This window comes from Mixophyes fleayi, chromosome 1 (genome assembly GCF_038048845.1).
Source record: "Mixophyes fleayi isolate aMixFle1 chromosome 1, aMixFle1.hap1, whole genome shotgun sequence".
Taxonomy (NCBI): Eukaryota; Metazoa; Chordata; class Amphibia; order Anura; family Limnodynastidae; genus Mixophyes; species Mixophyes fleayi.
The window spans coordinates 288,215,543-288,234,773 of NC_134402.1; the positions used below are offsets into that span (position 1 = coordinate 288,215,543).

Genomic DNA, 19,231 nt, shown 5'->3' on the forward strand with positions numbered 1-19,231 from the left:
GCTAGAATCTGATTGGTTGCTATAGGCAACATCTCCACTTTTTCAAACCCGCAGTTTAATTAAATCTAGCCCATGGTGTTTACTGAGGTGAGCGGAGATTGATGATGTAATTTGGGATTCTGGCAGATTTTACTTATTTTGTATAGGTCTAATCTAACATCAATATGGTTGCAATGAGTTGTATTAATTACATATTAGAGTTTCTCTACTTTGGTTTTTATTTTCATCGAAAGTTTGGCACAAAATGACCATATTGTGATCAAATGGTCTTTAATATGAATCCATAAGAGCTGGAGTTAAATTACGTATTGCAAAAAGTATGTTGCGCATTCCGCTTCCTGGAGTTTTTTCCCTTTGTTATTTGATAAATAACAGCTAAGCTCAAAGTGGTATAAATAATGTATCAGATGGAGATGAACATGTGGCAAACATCTGCTACAAAATGCATTTTTCTTCTCAGTTATCTGCAGTGCTTTATAATGTTCTCTGCTGTACATAACATATGCAATGAGTTTATAACACTGTTATTGAAGGGACTTTGTTATATTTAAAAATATTGTTCTCTCAGTGTAGATTTTTTTTCTGTTCAGCATAGCCCAAGAGCTTTTTCATATCTGTAGGGAATTATTAATCTATTGTATTCAGTCAGTCTGCAAATTTGTCACTTAAAGTGCTCCAATGTTAATGTGAATTTATGCAGGAACAGCTTTCTTCTAGTAGGTTAAATGGATTATAAAACAATAATTATGCAACTCTATGGGCAGAAGGGGTGATGAGAAAATATGGAGGAGGAAGTCCTTCACATTTTTCTCCACAGGAGTATAGATGCTTTAGTATATTCAATTGCGTAATTAAGTAGAACAAACATTTCACAAAATGGGAGGTCATAATTCACCAATTTCAATGCAATTGCTAATGTAACAGCTGTTTCCGGTTACATTTGGCCACAGTAGTGGCATTATTCAAATATTATTGGAGGGTTTCATTTGTTAAAATCTTGTTGCATTAATCACTTCCTGTGAGTACAGGAAATGGGGGTAGGTCCTATCTCCAGCTTCCTGTCAGCAAGATACCTGGTTATTAATGGTGCACATAACAAAAGTAATTTTCAGTTCATAGCCTGGAACATTGTTAACTGTTTTTATTAAAGTGCTATTTACCATACAATACTGAAAACCTAAAATAAAAGAAATACAAGCAGCCTAATAAAATGTTACAAGGCCCTGGCTATTGAATATCAGGTTAGTTAATTTGATTAATTTTGCATTGACTATTATGCCAGTGTAAAGGGCTGATTAATTTCTATTTGCATAAATTAAAATGTTGAGCTTTTAAGAGATGATAAACCTGCACATAAAACCTTTAATCAAAAGTCGAGGAGTAAAGTACTAGTCGCTAAGGTGAAGAACAGTTGCATGATTATAATTTTTCAATTTGTCCATTTACTTATGTGCTGTGTTTATGCATATTTGGTTCAGAAGTCTGTTCACATATATAGCCATTATTTAAATGTAAACAAAAGTGTCTGTTACAGTCATTTCAAAAGCAGAATATTAAATACAACATAATAAAATGAAAACCTTAAACATTATCAGAATATACTGAAAGGGGTGTATTAATTTTATAAATATAAAGCTGCTTTGTCGGCTTTAAACCATCTTGTTTGCTAGTGATGCCATTTGCATTAAGCAAGATATATCAACAGTGAAAAAGTGTTACTGAAACAAATAGCAAGCCTGTTATATATGTAAAATCAGAAAATAATAAGTCATGGTGGCACAGGTCCTAGGTAAGACGTAGCTAAGACATTTGATATTGTGGAGTGATATACATAATGTTTATAGAAAACGGTATACAGCCTTTGTACCATCTTTGACACATATTGGCCATCCATGTATTAACGAATTTTGATTTATCACTGAAGATAACTAGTTTGATTTCAATTCTCTGTCATTCTGTAAGACATCTGTATCATTGTGTTCCCCTAATACAAAATCTACAGTACATAAAGCATGATATAAGAGAAACAGATTTGAGTTGCAAAGTAAGTGATAGCCTTTCACTAGAGTCCCAAAAACCTACCACGAGCATCTATACCTGACATCATTTATTTCACAAATTAAATCCCCGCCAATGTTTGATGTACCAGTGTTAACTCCTACAAAGGCTGGTTGTGATGCAGTTGAGTGGTGTCAAGCAATATTTGTAGCAGTTTACATTTACACTCTAGCTATACACCTTGGGTCACTGAGGGATTGCAGGGAGGGGTGAATTTTCCTGAAATCTTGGAATTCCCAGCTATGGGAAACCTGGGATACAGACTGGTAGCTGGCAGCTTCTTACCTGTGACGCTTTTAGCTGCTGCTCCTCAATGTCAGTGATGGTCTGGGACATAGACACTAGGCTATGATGTCATTGTTAGGCACCACACCCCCCAGACTGATGGGAGCAGGAAATGTCACTCCCAATCCTTCCCATATGCTAAGATAAGCAGAGGAGGAGGAGAGCGAGGAGCAATGTCTACTTTAAAAGCATGATGTATAAATTGAGATGAATTTCTAGCTAATTCTCATTTTTTCGTATACTTTCCACAATGAGCTCACTAGTACAAGTAGGACAGGGGCGCATGCAGGGGGGGTTCTGGGTCTCCAGAAACCCCTCACCTCCGCTAATGAAGTGCACCACATAGCGGCACTGTACTATACAGCCGCAGTGCAGTCAAAGAAGCGTCCACGGCGGTGCTGTATTATATACAGCACCGCCACGGACGCTTCTTTGACAGCGCTGCGGCTGCTGTATAGTACACTGCTGCCGAAACTGAGCTGCTGCACATGCGCAGGCGCAAATTTTTTTTCTTTCTTTGGGTGGGGGAGAAACCCCCCCTAAAAATCCTGCGTGCGCCCCTGTAGGAGTTTGCTTAATGCTAAGAGTATTCTGTAAACAATAACACATATAAACCCCATCACATATCAGTTTCTAGCAGGCGAACTCAGAGTCAGACAATGAAAGCTGTTATTTGATTGGTTGCTACAAGTTAAATCAGAGGTGTGCAACCTGGGGGTTGGTCCCAGAATATTTTAGGGGGAGGGGGGGTCCAGGTAAACATGCTTTAGCACCATTAGCTTGTAAATATGGGCTCTTTACAAAATGTTATTAAATAAGCCCTGAGATTTGCTTAGGGTTTTATCTTCCCAGTATTGTAAGGAATTGTAGACAGTTTGCAAAGTGTATGTAAATGGATTGGTTATGCTACAAATTGCCAATGACGAAGAGAAAGTACAAATTGCATTTCATAATTATGATAGCAATCGGCCGGTGTTTAATGTAAGCATCAAATGGTCCAGGTCCTTTTTAATGATATAATTTACCCATTACTTGAAAATTGGACTAGGGATAATATGAAAACAACCTTTCTCCTGGTGTACATATTTATAACATTTTATTGATCTAATGTAAGGTTTTATGAAATACAATTTTTTCTAATTAAATGTCTATTCATATGTAATAACTAAAAAAGATCAAATGACCAGAAAATCAAGTAGTACTTTTAACTTAAAGAAATAGTTAATAATACATTCATCTGCATTTATATTTTTGTCTTTGTATCTTAGGGCTCATACACGTCTGTTAATATCAGGCTTTTATGCATATTCTTAAAAATTGTAAGCGCTGGTTCAAAAAATAATATTAGAAAATGAATCAGTATGCAGATGCTATCTGACAAGCGTTTGTTTCACTTTGCATCAATTTCAATATTGCCTGCAGCACTCACGCGCACTGACGCTCGGTACATAGTACATTATGCTGCTTGGAGGCATTCTGAACAGGGTTTGAACACTGGTAAAAGCAAGGATAAAGAAAGGTTTTGTTTGCTCTTATAATAAGCATTTTTAAGCCCCCATGTGTACAAGGCCTTATGGTTAGGGGGTGGGGGGGCTTTCATCAGCTCCTCTGCAGCACTAAGGGTTAGCTGTTTTGCAGACTCCAGTAATATTGGTGCAAAATAGTATAAAAGTAATAGTATTTGTGGTTTGTAGTGAACAGGGAAGGGAAGGGGATGTGAACACTTTGACTACTGTCTATTTGACCTGAATTAATACATACTCGTGGAAATATCCAGCTCGAGTAGTTCGAATCATCTTTAATATATGCTTTTTTTTTTACCATCAGAAGGCAACAGTAGAGTAAATAAAATTTAGCAAATCATATTATCAGTTAGGGATATCATATTTTTTTTAACTGTAGTTATCTTCTAGCTATGAAAGTTGAAACTTCTACTTCCTGTGAGATACTTAGAAGACTAATTGTGTTTCATGTACACAGTCCGTTGGGCACTGTGTATGTCCTGTACGTCATGCTTCCTTTTCCTAGGAAAGAGCACAAAATATCTCTGTGCACTATATGCAAATGCTGAATAGTAGATGTACAGATAGGCTCAGTGCCTACAGATCGTGCAGGAGCAGTAGATTTGTTATGGAGCATGTGGTTTCCCTGATTAGTGCTCCCCAAACTAGTGGTATCCCTCCAGTAGTAACGTTTTTCTAGGGACACCAATGGTAATCATATACTAGAGCAAGCGGCAACAGTTGTCTCAGATAGGGTAGATGTAGAAAATTAAACAAAATGCTCATTTCCATGCTCTGGTTTCTACCTTCCTGACATATTAAATAATGATTAAATTAAGCATTGGTGTTATGCAAAGTATACCACAATTATAAATATATTGAATTTGATTTGGAATGAACGTGACCTTGTCTCAGTTGCTGTCTTAGACAGCTGGATGGCTAGTCCCACCCCTGGGTGTTAAATGGTAGAGCAATTCCATCACAAGAAGTAAAATCAACGCTGATCAATAACCCACAATGGGGTGTAGGAAATGACCACTTGTCCCCTTTTTTCTCTGGCAGCAATGCTAGTTCCTCTGCACACAAATCTTGCCATCTTAGTGTGTAACGACTGAAGATAGAGAACAATAGTTTTCCCACCTGCTTATGAAAAGTATAACAAAGTTATATATCTCCAGTTGTGTCAAGGTAGGGGGACTTATATTTATTTATAGGTACAGTGGACCTTTACATGTCATCATTTATTTATAATGCTTATTCTGCTGTAGGAAAAACTTGGACAACGCTGCTCCGGTAATTGAGATATACCTGAGACATTGCTTCAAGTGATTGAAGACATTTAAACTATTTATGAAAATGTATGCACACTTTTGGTTACATTTTTATGAATGTTACAAAATGCTCTTTAATTTTGGAATAACTTGTATCCTTGAGTTTACTACAACATCAAGCTGGGAAATTAATTTTTATATCACTTGAATTGTACCTCTTATTTTTGTACAAGCACTTTGTAAATTTGCCATTAGCTGTGTCTATTATTTCTTCTGTGCGTGTCATACATGGGAATAGTCAGTATTTTGTCATTTATCACAAACATTCCATTGTCTTGTCTCTTTCATATCTTTATAAGTTAGAAATAATGTATATATTTTGTAATTTAATATATGTAAAATCTATGCATATATAATAGGCTGGTTAGCATACTTATATATGTATATTTATATATAAATGTGCAAAAACACAAGTATGTATTGAACTATATAATTGTAAAATTATATCATGGATTGTAAAGATATTTTTTATATTTAACTAAACACATAACTTAATTTTTTGTTACATTATTATTTTGAGAACATGTTTAAAAACACTATACATAAGTAGTATGTTCTTCAGATATGTGTAACATAATGTATTATTGGTGTAATTGATAAATGCCAAAGTCATTGTTTCATTTTTTTATCTATTAAATTTAATATCTGTTCTTATTTGTGTGGAAATATATGTAATGCCTGATAACAAGCAGTAAGTGTTTTTTTTTTAAAATTGCTATAGACAAAGTAGTGGATTCAATCTTTTGGGTATTAAACCATACAGTGGCACCAAAGTAATTTTTTTTTTTTTTGTATTATTTACATGTGTCAATTTAAAACTGAATCAGGCAACATACATTGTCCTCTTGGGTTATCCATATTCTTTACATTCTACTGCACAATGACCTGGAGGAAGAGTTGCTTATTTTGAAACTGTGTAAAAAATATTGCTGACCTGAAACTAATGACACCAACCACTCCAAGGGCTAGATTTACTAAGCTGCGGGTTTGAAAAAGTGGGGATGTTGCCTATAGCAACCAATCAGATTCTAGCTATCATTTTGTAGAAGGTACTAAGCAAATGAAAGCTAGAATCTGATTGGTTGCTATAGGCAACATCCCCACTTTTTCAAACCCGCAGCTAAATCTAGCCCCAAGACTTTTTTATAATAAATATACAATATATGGTATACCGTAGGAAGCTGAATAGAGCTGGTAATTATCCCATCAGTTGTTATGTACTAATGTGTTAGTAATGCTATTTGTGACAAAAACATACCTCCACTTATGTGTTACATCAAATATGCATTAAAGAGCATGTTGCAAAGAGATCGTGGCTTAAACACTATTAGAATATCAATACATGAGACCCAAATAAAACATTTTTTGAGGTTTATTATTTTAGTGGTTCTGAAATCAAGACTATTCCTTCATATGTGACACCAGGAAACTAGTGGGGGAGCACGTATGACAAATAGAGGGTAGGGAAGGCATATTTGACACATGCTGTCCCCACTCTTCCTTTGTCACAACTGTTCCACCACCCTTTTCGACTTGTCATGTATGCCTCCATCACCACCTACCAGCCTCCTCACCGGTTCCTACCTGCTGCGGGGTCCAGTGGAGGAGACATCTGGTCTTTACAGCAGCTTCCAGCTCTGCTGGTCTATGTAGAAATGAACTGTGCCTAATACCAATGACTCCTACTGATGATGTCACCAGCGTTCAGCACAAACTGTCCAAATCATAGAGTAGCAGCATGAGCTGTGCAGTGTAGTGCAGCACCTTAACCTCTCTTCAACTGGACACCACAGTAGGGTAAGTACTGCTGGCAGCGCCACATTGTGAGAGCAGTGTGAAGCAGAGCAAACATCCTGATTATCTCGGCAATACAGACAACTTCAGTCTGTTCTGTCAAAATCAGGGCACTATGTTGCTCTCTGTTACATGTTCTTGTAGCTATGACTACCTGCTGCTGCTAGTGGTAGTGGTATCTTGATCTATTGCTGCTTATCAGGATGTTGGAATATTGTGGTCCTGTTTGGAGGAGGATAGATACTATTCATCTCCTGGAAAGCTGAGCAATAAGAAAACTCTGAAAGTCCCAAAAAGCCCCATTTAAGAAGATAAATCACTGTTAATAAATAGGCTTATTTCCCTACTAACCCCAACATGTTGTTATCCCCCACATGTATTACAGAGAGACTACATTGCATTATTACCCCTACAATACATCAATAGCCTCTGTCAACCCCACACCATGTTAATATCTCCAACATTTAATGAAAAAGACCCCACCTGCTGATACATTACATGAACAACCCTCACATTACTTTAATAGCCCGCAGCAGCCACCACATTACATAAATAGCACCACAACATAGCCTCATTCTTCAATACCCATTGTATTACTACCCCTGCCACACATTACATTAATTGCTCCATAGTAGTCAACTTTTAAAAATTGTTGGTGGGCTCTCCTTTTCTCCACATATAACTGACAAATGGCAAGCATAGACATGGTTAGTGGCAGCAGCAGTGAGAAACTGGAGGGTAAGCAAGGGGAAGAATGAAAGGATGGGAGTGATATGCCAGCATCATGACTTACTGTGCACCCTGCCTGCCATGCTAAGCATCCTGCTGAGCCAGTATGCAGTAAAGGAGGGGGCAGCCACTAGGAATGATGCAATTGCCAGGGCTGGCCCTGATAAACTAATAAGCCTAGGATCACAGACTGCTACCCCATGAGAGTAACTGTGGGTGTGGGGTGGACTCATAGGTGTGGCACATGTGTTAATCAGACTTCAGGGTCCTGATATATGTGCATTCATTGTAAGTGCACGGCAAAACTGATCAATTGACTGCAAATCTGATGCAAGCAGCCAATTTAAAAAACTGTCTCATGAGAACTCCACAGAGCAAGATATTGAGAGCGTGCATAAAGTGCTCATCACATCTGGCAATGCATGTTTGCAACTTCAGTGGTGCAAGGGACTAGTGAGCAGTGCAAGAAAGTGATTTGGTCAGATGAATCATCTGTCACAATGTACTTGACAAACGGACATATAATGCCAACCTAAAGAACTCACAGTTCTAAATGCTGGTTTCAACTTTGCATGGTTCTGATTGTTCTGTAATGTTGTGAGACATGTTGAACTGGCATATTTTGGGTGCAGTCATTACCTCAGAAGGTAAGGTTGTTGCGAATCACTATTTAATGGTACTGAGTGATCATCTTCACCACATATTGCAGCATTTGTTGCCTAACAATAGCATTTTCTTCTAGGATAACAATGCAACAATCCACAGAACATTTGTGGTCACCTCAATGGCTTGTTGAGCATGACACTTATTTTATCCCTATCTCATGGCCTTCTCATTTACCAGACCTGAATTAAATTGAGCACTTATGATATGTTCTGGAAGGACACCTGAGACAACATTTTGCCTCACCATAAACCAGGTGACAAGTGAGTGACATCCTTGTAGAAGAATGGCGCTGCATTCCCGCTGCACAATTGCAGACATTGGTAGACTCAATGTTGTGGTGCTTACAGGCCATACAGACCGCATGTGGTGGCCCAATGCGCTGTTAAGGTTCAGAAATACTGGCATTTAACATAATTAATTGAAAGATAGATGATTACATAAATACAACAGAAAGAAATAATGATGTGGATATACTTAAAATGTTATAATCCTGTTTTATTTAACATGAGATAGAGCTGTAATATGAGTATAGATTTAACATGAGCTTGCAATGTGTGGAGGGACAAATATGTGCCTAAATAAGTTTCATTTTGTTTAATTCAACAGTAGCAACGTTTTGATTGGTCACTTAGAGAGCCAGTAAACCCACTACTGTATGGTAATATGCAGTAAGGACATACCTTTTGTGAACTCTTATGAATGTTCTCTCTTATTTAACATAAAATATAATGGTATTCATTCAAGTCCTAATAATGGATAGAGACCATGCATACAGCCGGTTGGGTTATATTGCTGCATACAAGGGCTCCAAACAGCTAAAAAACCCCATCAATATCTGGTAAGGATTGATAACATATTGACTGATATTGCTGTATAATTAGACAATGAGTATTAGATTTACCTCGCTATATAATACCTTGCAATAGTACAAAAAAGTTGTATTTTAATATTATATTTAATAATAATTGCTGTTTCCTGTATTTGCTGAGTAAATACGATTGGAGCTATTATGTCACATTCCTTATTATAGATTTGCTTCCATTCATGATATTTCTGGGCTGTCAAGCAGCAAGTGATCAACATATCTTATGCAATAGCATTACTTGCTTATGATAACCAAATGATCTGTTCATATGCTATGTATGTTTTTAACTTATGAAAATCCACCTGTCTAGCTGCTGTAGTGTGTTCTACTGGGGAACCGTGAGGCTAATTGACATGCATCCAGGTTGTCAGATTTGGTCTATCTACTTTGGCAGGTTCCCACACAGTGGCATGGCCAGTAGTGCCATAGCAAACATAACTGTCATGTTGTGATTTGCCATTCTATAAGACTACTAGATGTGTCTTTTTCAGTTTGTGATACTGCATAATACTTATCTTTTTAGCAATGCTATACAGTACATGATACCCCGCAACATTGAGACATGCAGAACTGCGCCCTCATAACCCCCAAAGCATCCTCTTTTGGGTGAAACTCCTTCCATTTTCTTAGTATATGTCTCTGGACTGGTCTTGCCAAAATCTGTACCATTGGGAGGAACGCATGAAAGGTTCAGTTTTGGGACTAAGATCTCCTTTATGAGCTCCCTCATTTCTATCTCTTTTGCCCATTGCATACCTTATGCAAATTAGCATTTGGTATTAGTGTATTATACTAATTAAGATAATTATTGTCACTTTAATCATTATTAGGTCTACCAGCAAAAACCTGCAGCCTCAAAAGGCTTCATTGTCAATAAAACTGTTCCAGTCTTTTAACCAGAAATAAGCAATTTGTGAATCAATATGATGACTAATGGAGATTTATAACAACCAATCAGAACTTTAATAATGAAACAAGACAAGCCTTCTAACCAATGAAAAACATATAAAAAGAATTTGTAACGCTACTTTGACAACAAATTGAAATCCATCACATAAGTATTTATCTGCACAGTAGTTTCTCTCTGATGTGAAACTCTCATCAAAGCTAAGAAACGGTCAAACAGGATGGCCACACGTGGCTCTCTGGTAGCCTGTTGCCCACTAGAGCTCTAAAGTAACAGAAAGCAATACATACATTGCTGGGGGTGACAAATTACTTACAAAGTTGACACATGACTCAGACCTGGATGTATGGAAAAACCATAAAAGTTTGGGACTTAAGGTGGCAGGAGTCCTAGAGAGGCAGAGGTCACTTTCACTACTGTGACATCTGCTAGTATTATTGTCAGACTATTACCATCATTTCTCCTGCATTATCATGCTTTTTTAATGTCCCTTGGTTGTACGAGTCTGCAGAATATGTTGAAGCCATACAAATGAAGACCAAAAAATGATCATTATAAATATTGAACATTGCTAGGAAGAATGCCTTCTAGTGACAAAATTAGAACATTCTCCAAACCTCATGTCTGCCTGTAATGTCTTCCTTTGCTTCACAATTTGAAAGCTTTTAAAGTCCATATGCACCATTATTGTACTATTTTATCAAGTGTCCTCTCTTTTCTTGGGTTTCAGATGATGTCCTCATTTCTTAAGAAGTTGTTCCAAGAATATTGTTCCAATTACTCTGGGTTCTTTTGCTATTCATTACAGGCACTCCCTTTTTCATTCCACTAGTCAGTCGGAGAATAGTAAAAGAAAATGATAAATGCAGAAACAATTTGATTAAAGCACAAAGAGGTTTTAGGAAGAGAACTGTCTAATAATAACCTGATTTATATTATAAGATTGATTGTGATGCTCATATAGCACAAACCAATTGTAAAAACCTTTACTTCTGGCTATTTACATTATCCTACAACATAGGCAGCTATTACCAGGTCCAGATTTGTGGAAAGGCCACATACTGCCCAGAATGATAGAACTGTAGTGGCAGCAAGCTCATTTTTTTCCTAATTCCATATTTTTGCTTACTATCCTACTGGTAGAAAACATCTTCAAAATCCCAGAGGGAAGATCGAGCTGCAGGATCTGGGAGGACATTGGCGCATGAATTGCATCATTAAACCACGTCCCCTGCTCCAAAAGCCCTTATTTTTGGCTTCTTTACTTTTCTTTTCTTTTCTTGAGGACTTCTAGAAATTCGAGAGTCTTCCGGAATGTTCCAGAGTACGCAACTATGCGTAATATCCTGCTTGGTTTAGCCTTAATTATGGCATAAATAATCTTCATCATGACCATGATAGGAATGAGGTTGGGGCAATGTAGTTCTACAGCATTCCTGGGTGCTTTCAGTGTTAGGAGACCAGCATTCACTGTTACACTAGGTGCTTCCAGTGTGAGGAGACCAGCAGTCACTGTTACACTAGGTGTTTCCTTATGGAGGGGACCAGCAGTCACTGTTACACTAGGTGCTTCCAGTGTGAGGAGACCAGCAGTCACTGTTACACTAGGTGTTTCCATATGGAGTGGACCAGCAGTCGCTGTTACACTAGGTGCTTCCAGTGTGGGGGGGACCAGCAGTCACTGTTACACTGGGTGTTTCCATGTCGGGGGACCAGCAGTTGCTGTTACACTAGGTGCTTCCATGTGGGGGGGACCAGCAGTCACTGTTACACTATGTGCTTTTAGTGTGAGGAGACCAGCAGTCACTGTTACACTGGGTGTTTCCATGTCGGGGGACCAGCAGTTGCTGTTACACTAGGTGCTTCCATGTGGGGGGGGCCAGCAGTCACTGTTACACTAGGTGTTTCCATATGGGGGGCACCAGCAGTCACTGTTACACTAGGTGCTTCCAGTGTGAGGAGACCAGCAGTCCCTGTTACACTAGGTGCTTCCACTGTGGGGGGGACCAGCAGTCACTGTTAAACTAGGTGCTTCCATGTGGGGGGGACTAGCAGTCGCTGTTACACTAGGTGCTTTCAGTGTGGGAGACGAGCAGTCACTGTTTTTTGTTGTTTTTATTGAAGCCCGAGGTGCGGTGCTCCAAATCACCCAGTGCTGTGAAAAACAGTGCTCGGGGCTTGGGCTTTTGGACCCTTCCCAAAATGAAAAGGACCCCGTTCCTCCCCATTCCCCGGAGCCAAAAAGCCCCTTAGGGAGATAAGGGTCTTTGGACCCCCCTTCGTCAAAGCTAGGGGGGCCCCTTTACATCCCCAACCCCTGGAGCAAATGACTTAGGGAGAGGGGTGCCCATAAGGGTCGAACCCAAACCCAAAATGTGCAAACGAAAATAAAACTCCATGTCCATGCAAAAAAGTGCATAAGTGCTATATGTTCAATAAATAAAAAATAAAAAAGTGGCCAAAGGCCCAGCCTCATGGCCGGATGGTGTAAAAATTACTCTGTCCCAGCCAAAAAGTCGGGACCAAGAAATAAAGGTTTTGCAGTGTTCACTCAAGTGTATTGTGCTCTGTGCCTTACTCTGTGCAACATGATAGTGGGCCACCAGCACACGTGCATTTTCAGGTGGTCACCTCTGGGCGCTGTCCTCGCGAGGCACAGACACCTCGAGCCGCCAAGTCACCACCCGCCTTCTGGCATCAGACCAAACTTTACCATGGCCCATGCAAGGAGCAACTTGTTACCCCGTACATGAACAAGTACTCACTTGATCTTAGCCAAAAGCCAGAGAAGGTTAAGATATAAGCTGATTATGGCCTTCCCTATCCAGGTTCCATTATAGGAACTTTAATGGTGAGTTTCTTGTTTTTGGGGGTTCAGACAAATGCCCCTTTATTTAAATGTCCCAGTTTTTGAATTATAAAATGGTGGGGTATTGAGAATAACAAAGACATGCAAGAAATAAAATAGTGTAAGAGTCAGGATCAGATATATGACATTTACTGACCTACTTATCCTGGCTGCAGTGGGGTTAAGTCTCAAATCAGTTATCACCGCAATTGAATACAAATATTGCCAGAGTAGCTGAGCAATATTTCCTATGTTACCGAATATCCACAGGACACAGACCATTGGCTAGAACAGGCTTACAATACCTGTGGCTTTGGCTGACAGGCCATAATGTTGATGGAGCCTAGACTATTCCCCTGTTGACTTCCGGTATGAATTGGAGACCCCATATTGCTGCTTATGAAAGATAAAAGGAATTATTATTAAAAAATATATTTGTGCAGTTAGCCATAGCAGCCAATCACAAATTTGCTTTCATTGTCTAACTTGTACAAGATTGATCAAAGCTAATTACTGACTAGTTACTGCACTTTCACACTTTGGTAATAAATAACTCCCATATTGTCATTTATTGTATAGAAAGTGAGCAATATTTACCTATAAGGTAAGTTTAAAGCATACTGTTTCCACAGTGATCTAGTTATAACAGCATTGGTTTAATGAACAACAGCTTAAGGTATAAAGATTTAAACCTTACCTATCATCTAATAAAATATGATGTATACTCCCATCCAGAGCCTCCGGTGCTGCCAAGTCATACTTGCCTACTTTTAGTAGGCGACGGCTGGGAGAGGGGAGTGACTAATGGGCGGGAGGGGTCGGGGCACCTAGAATTGTGTCATTTTGGCCCCGCCCCCACGAGTAAAGTTATGTTTTGTTGCGGGGGCGGGGCCAAAATGACGCGATTCTCGGTGAATCGTATCATTTTGGCAACGGAATTTCGGGATGCGGGAGAAATGCCAGCTCTTGCGGGAGTCCGGGAGGCTGACCCGAATTTTGGGAGTCTCCCGGACTTTCCGGGAGAGTTGGCAAGTATGTGCTAAGTGCAGCAATTTCTCCTGGGGCTCTGGCGGATCTGTAATACAAAACTGGCATATGCATTTTGTTAACCAATTTAAAATGGTCTTGGAGAGTGGTGTGTGACATTGAAGCTTGTGATTGGTCCCCTAGCTCAACCCATCCCACCATTTTTCAGGTTGTAAAAGGAGTGATGGAGCCCCTGGAAAAATAGCCACAAGAACAGTGTACAGCTATGGCTGGGAAGATCCCCCAATACCACCTTTTACTAGGTGGTAGTGCAGCTTTAAACAGGCACAAGCTATTGCCTAATTGTCAGTACGTTTATTTAAAGGTGCAATAAAATCAATATCTGTCTCATTGCCTATATAATAAAACATTCACTGATCTTCATTTCTGAATGTCATTGCACTGCCTGCCATAAATAATCTCATCAAGTATACTAAGAGTTTCTAACACGCACAGAGTTGAGGGGGGGGGGGGATTCTTGGCCCAGTAGGGCCACAAAGATATGAAATGAAAAATAATTTATGACGCACGATATACATCTGATTGCTCCCAGGTCAAACTCTCCTTTTTTTTCTCAAATTCTATGCGTGGATCTGCTCGACTTCATTTAAGAGCGATCAATTGTAATTTGCCAACTCTGTGTCTTTCTGATAGGAAAACCATTGAAACACTTACTAATCCCACAAAGGTTGCTCAGCGTTCACTATCCTGAACATGATTTAATGACATTGATTTTATGTTTTCATTACAGCTCAAAAATGAAATACTTGGTGCTCTTGTCTCAACCTCATTGCATCATGAGTCCTATTATGCTGTGAATGATTTTTTTATCAGTAAACTTAGACATGTTTTTGTGATAAACAGGACGAATAGATTAAGGTGAACAATATAGTTTATTTGCAAAGCTGTATTCCAGCCATTTTGTTAATATAGTTGTTTGCAAACGATTATACATATTGATACATAATCCCAGTGCCGTAACTAGACATTTTTGTGCCTTGGATGAGACAGGTCACCGACGCCTCCCATCTAAGTGGGAGTGACAATTGACAAGTGGGTGTGGCAAACTTAATGTGGGGGTGTGGCTTGCACTTTACTGAAAGAATCCTTTTACACATATTTGCAAATGCATGACATATATATATATATATATATATATATATATATATATATATATATATATATATATTACACCGATATATATTACTTTACACTGATAATGTTGCCCAATTTGGCTATACATTGAGTATAATTGCAAATTCAGAGCTAGGGGCAATCACAGATTTAAAAGTGTTACTATTTTACTATGGAAGATTTTATCCCTGCTTTTTGAAAGGGTTCTCCCCCTAAATCTAAAAATAACAAATAATTTGGCTTGATTTATTCAGTCCCATGGATGGCCAGAGGGGGCTGGAATATAAATTAGTGTTGAAGCAGAGCAAAGAGTCAGGCTAACAAAAGTTAATTTAATTTGCAATACTGATGGCAGGAGTATGAGAAGACACAAGCTGCTCAGTAGTACGCAGGACGTTGGTAGTACATACATATTATTTTACTTTAGGTGGTGATCCCCTTTAATATCTGACCAAATCAGAGCACTACACTAGTGTTGCTGTCTTATAAATACATATATTTTTAAAATAAATCTCTAGTTGTGAAACTAGTAGCAGCATCTACAGGTAAAGGGAATTACAATCTGAAACCCATTGGCATAATACTTTTGTGTATAGTAGGAAAAACGCAATAGTTGTAAACATTTTTAGTAAGGTTTTTTTTAAGAAAATATCACAAACTGATAAAAATGTGATTTATATCCTTAGTTGTTTTATCTGGAGGGTGTAGAGGGGAGGGAGAGGGAGAGGAAGAGAGAGAGGGATAGAGAGAATATTCAGCTCTTACCTTCCGCCCTTAACTTCCGCAGCAAGTTTGCGTTCCAAATGCCGAACTTCCTGTCATTGGAACGCACATGCGATCCACTGCGGAAGTTAAGGGCTGAAGGCAGGTAGTGGGCTTGCGCCCTGGGCAGCGGCACCGCCCACACATGCCTAGTTACGGCTCTGCATAATCCTCTAAAAGTAGACATTGCATTCTAATTCTTTTGTGTTATAACTCAAGTACAGTATTTGCTTTACATTTTCTTTTTATATAGTCCCTATTTTCACAAGTAGGCAAGAGAAGCAAAAGAAAACGAAAAGTAGGATTATTCTCATTATAATAAACTAGACCAGGGGTTGGCAACCTTTTTCTATTAGAGTGCCGGCTAAAATCTAGTGAAGCCCAGGTGTGCCAGTTGGGTGTGATATATATATATATATATATATATATAAATATATACATACATACATACATACATACATACAGGGCAGGGCTGCCTAGAGACATTCATGGCCCCAGTACAGCAACTTCATGTGTCCCCCTTTATAGTCAAGCATGGTAAAAAAAAAATGTTGCACCGCCGCGGAAGTGGTCGTACAATTGGGGGCGTGGCAGTTCATCATTGGGGGCATGTCTAGCAGATGAAAAGCACCAGGCCACTCTCTTACAGAAAAATGCATTACTCACACATGCCCCCTTGCTCAGCAGCTTTGCTCACATATGTTCCCTCTGCCCCCATGATTTAATCACACATGTCTCCCTTTGCCCACATGCTTTAATCACACTCGCCCCCCCCCCTCTGCCCAGCACCTTTAGTCACACATGCCCCTCTCCATCACCTTTAGTCACAAATGCCCCCTCTCCAGCACACCTTCTTTTTGCCTTATTCTCCACTGCACAGCATGGGAAGATATCCAGCAGCCCACCGAATACCATGTGACCACTGCAGTCACATGACCTGGCATCTGAAGATACCTGAGCTGAAGGGGATTTAGCTACCACCGATCCCCCCTGCACTCAATAAAAATAAATAAAAAAAAAGTACTTTTAAAATAAAAAAATTATTTTCAAAGATAGGTCACCAGTGGGGACTTGGGCCACCAAGCAGGCCCGGGCAATTTGTAGCCGCCCCCTCCCCTCTCGGCTATATATATATATATATATATATATATATATATATATATATAAAATTATGTCTCATTTTATGAGGCTAACATCATATTAACAGTAAGGGACCAGCAAAAAAACATTATGCTGCACAGTAGTGCCCCAGTTCACATCATACCTCATAATTGTGTCCCCAATTCATCTTATGCCTCATAGTTGTGCCCACAATTCATACTTTGCCACAGTTGCCCCCAGAAACTTATAGTATGCCACAGTTGCCCCCAGAAACACCTAGTATGCCACAGTTGCCCTCAGAAACACCTAGTATGCCACAGTTGCCCCCATAAATATATAGTATGCCACAGTTGCCCTCAGAAATACGTAGTATGCCACAGTTGCCCCCAGAAATACATAACATGCCACAGTTGCCCCCATAAATATATAGTATGCCACAGTTGCCCCCAGAAATACACAACATGCCACAGTTGCTCCCAGAAATACATAACATGCCACAGTTGCCCCCAGAAATATATAGTATGCCACAGTTGCCCCCAGAAATACATAACATGCCACAGTTGCTCCCAGAAATACATAACATGCCACAGTTGCCCACAGAAATATATAGTATGCCACAATTGCCCCCAGAAATACATAACATGCCACAGTTGCCCCCAGAAATATATAGTATGCCACAGTTGCCCCCATAAATACGTAGTATGCCACAGTTGCCCCCAGAAATACAAAGTATGCCAAGTATATGTGCCCCTCAATTTGCTGCCCTTACTTACCTTTGTAGTCTCGTCTTTCTCCAGAAACCTGGGAGCTGCTTCAATAAAACAGCCGGTGATGGCCGAAACGGAGCTTCTGCGCAAGCTCCGATTCGGCCATCATTGGCTGCTTTACTGAAGCAGCTTAAGCGTTGGCGTGCCAGACAAAAGTGGTCAGCGTGCCACGTCTGGCACGCGTGCCGGGGGTTGCCGACCCCTGAACTAGACAATGAGATGTACACAGACACTGGATTTGGGGATGACTACGAAGTAGCTTCTTATTGGTCTGCGCAACCACAACCCCTATGGACTACATCCAGGGCCCAAGCTGTGTATATAGCGGGGTGGCTCACGACGCCCTGCAAGCACATTACTAAGAACAGACTGATTCAAATGGGCGAGGATGGCTCTGCTCATAAGAGCCTACATTTTCAATTATTTGGCAAACGCTGTAGAGCCAGATGTTATCTTCCTGTGATGCAACAAATATACTTAAGGCAGATTTCTTTAAATTAATTTTTTTGCTGTATTATAATTTTTTTTACTGCGAGAAGTAACCTGCACCCAATATTTGTCCTAGCTTGCTACACAGGCTAAGAGGAAGGTGTGAAGGGACAAATTGCAGTACATGCTGAAACAGGTAAAATTATCACTGGCATTTTTGCTGGCAGGACATGATAAAGCCTATAGTTCCACAACAGCTGCAGAGCCATAGGTGACATACCTGTGATGAAACAAATGAGCTGTATTCAAAACTTTTTTTTTGTGTATTAAAAGTTTTAGAGCCAGAAATAAACTGAAAACACTCTTTATCCTGCCTCCTCCAAGCTTAAAAGAAGCAACGAAGGCATAGAGAGAGATCAGGTTTTGCTGATATTTTCAAGTCACGGTTTTTGTTAGATATAGTTTGCACTACAAGATACAGAACAGCAAGAGTATTTCTGAGTAACTTCTATTTGTAGCCCAGCTGGAGAAGAGAATAACTGTTGACCCTGCCAGCTAGGCACAATATAGACAAATGAATAACTAAGGCAAAAACTTACCAGTTTCCTGAACAGTGTAGCGCACACAGAATATACTGCTCCGAACGAAGCGAAGACTTTTTCTTACAAACCAATTTGCTTTCTTTTGTATGTATGTCCAACAAATGAACATGATTATGACAAAGATAATACATCATCATCTATTTATATAGTGCAACTAATTCCATAGCGCTGTACAGAGAACTCACATCAGTCCCTGCCTCATTGGAGCTTACAATCTTAATCCCCTAACATACACACACACAGATCTAGAGAGACTAAAGGAAATTTAATAGCAGCCAATTAACCTACCAGTATGTTTTTGGAGTGTGGGAGGAAACCAGAGCACCCGCAGGAAACCCACGCAAGCATGTGGAGAAGATACAAACTTCACACAGATAAGGATGTGGTCGGGAATCAAACTCATGACCCCAGTGCTGTGAGGCAGA

General features: G+C 39.5%; 1 protein-coding gene across 1 annotated transcript in view; it reads left to right on the plus strand.

The window, feature by feature from the left end:
• PCSK5 (proprotein convertase subtilisin/kexin type 5) overlaps positions 1-19,231 on the plus strand; it is a 327,761-nt gene that overhangs the window by 234,643 nt on the left and 73,887 nt on the right. The window lies entirely within an intron of this gene.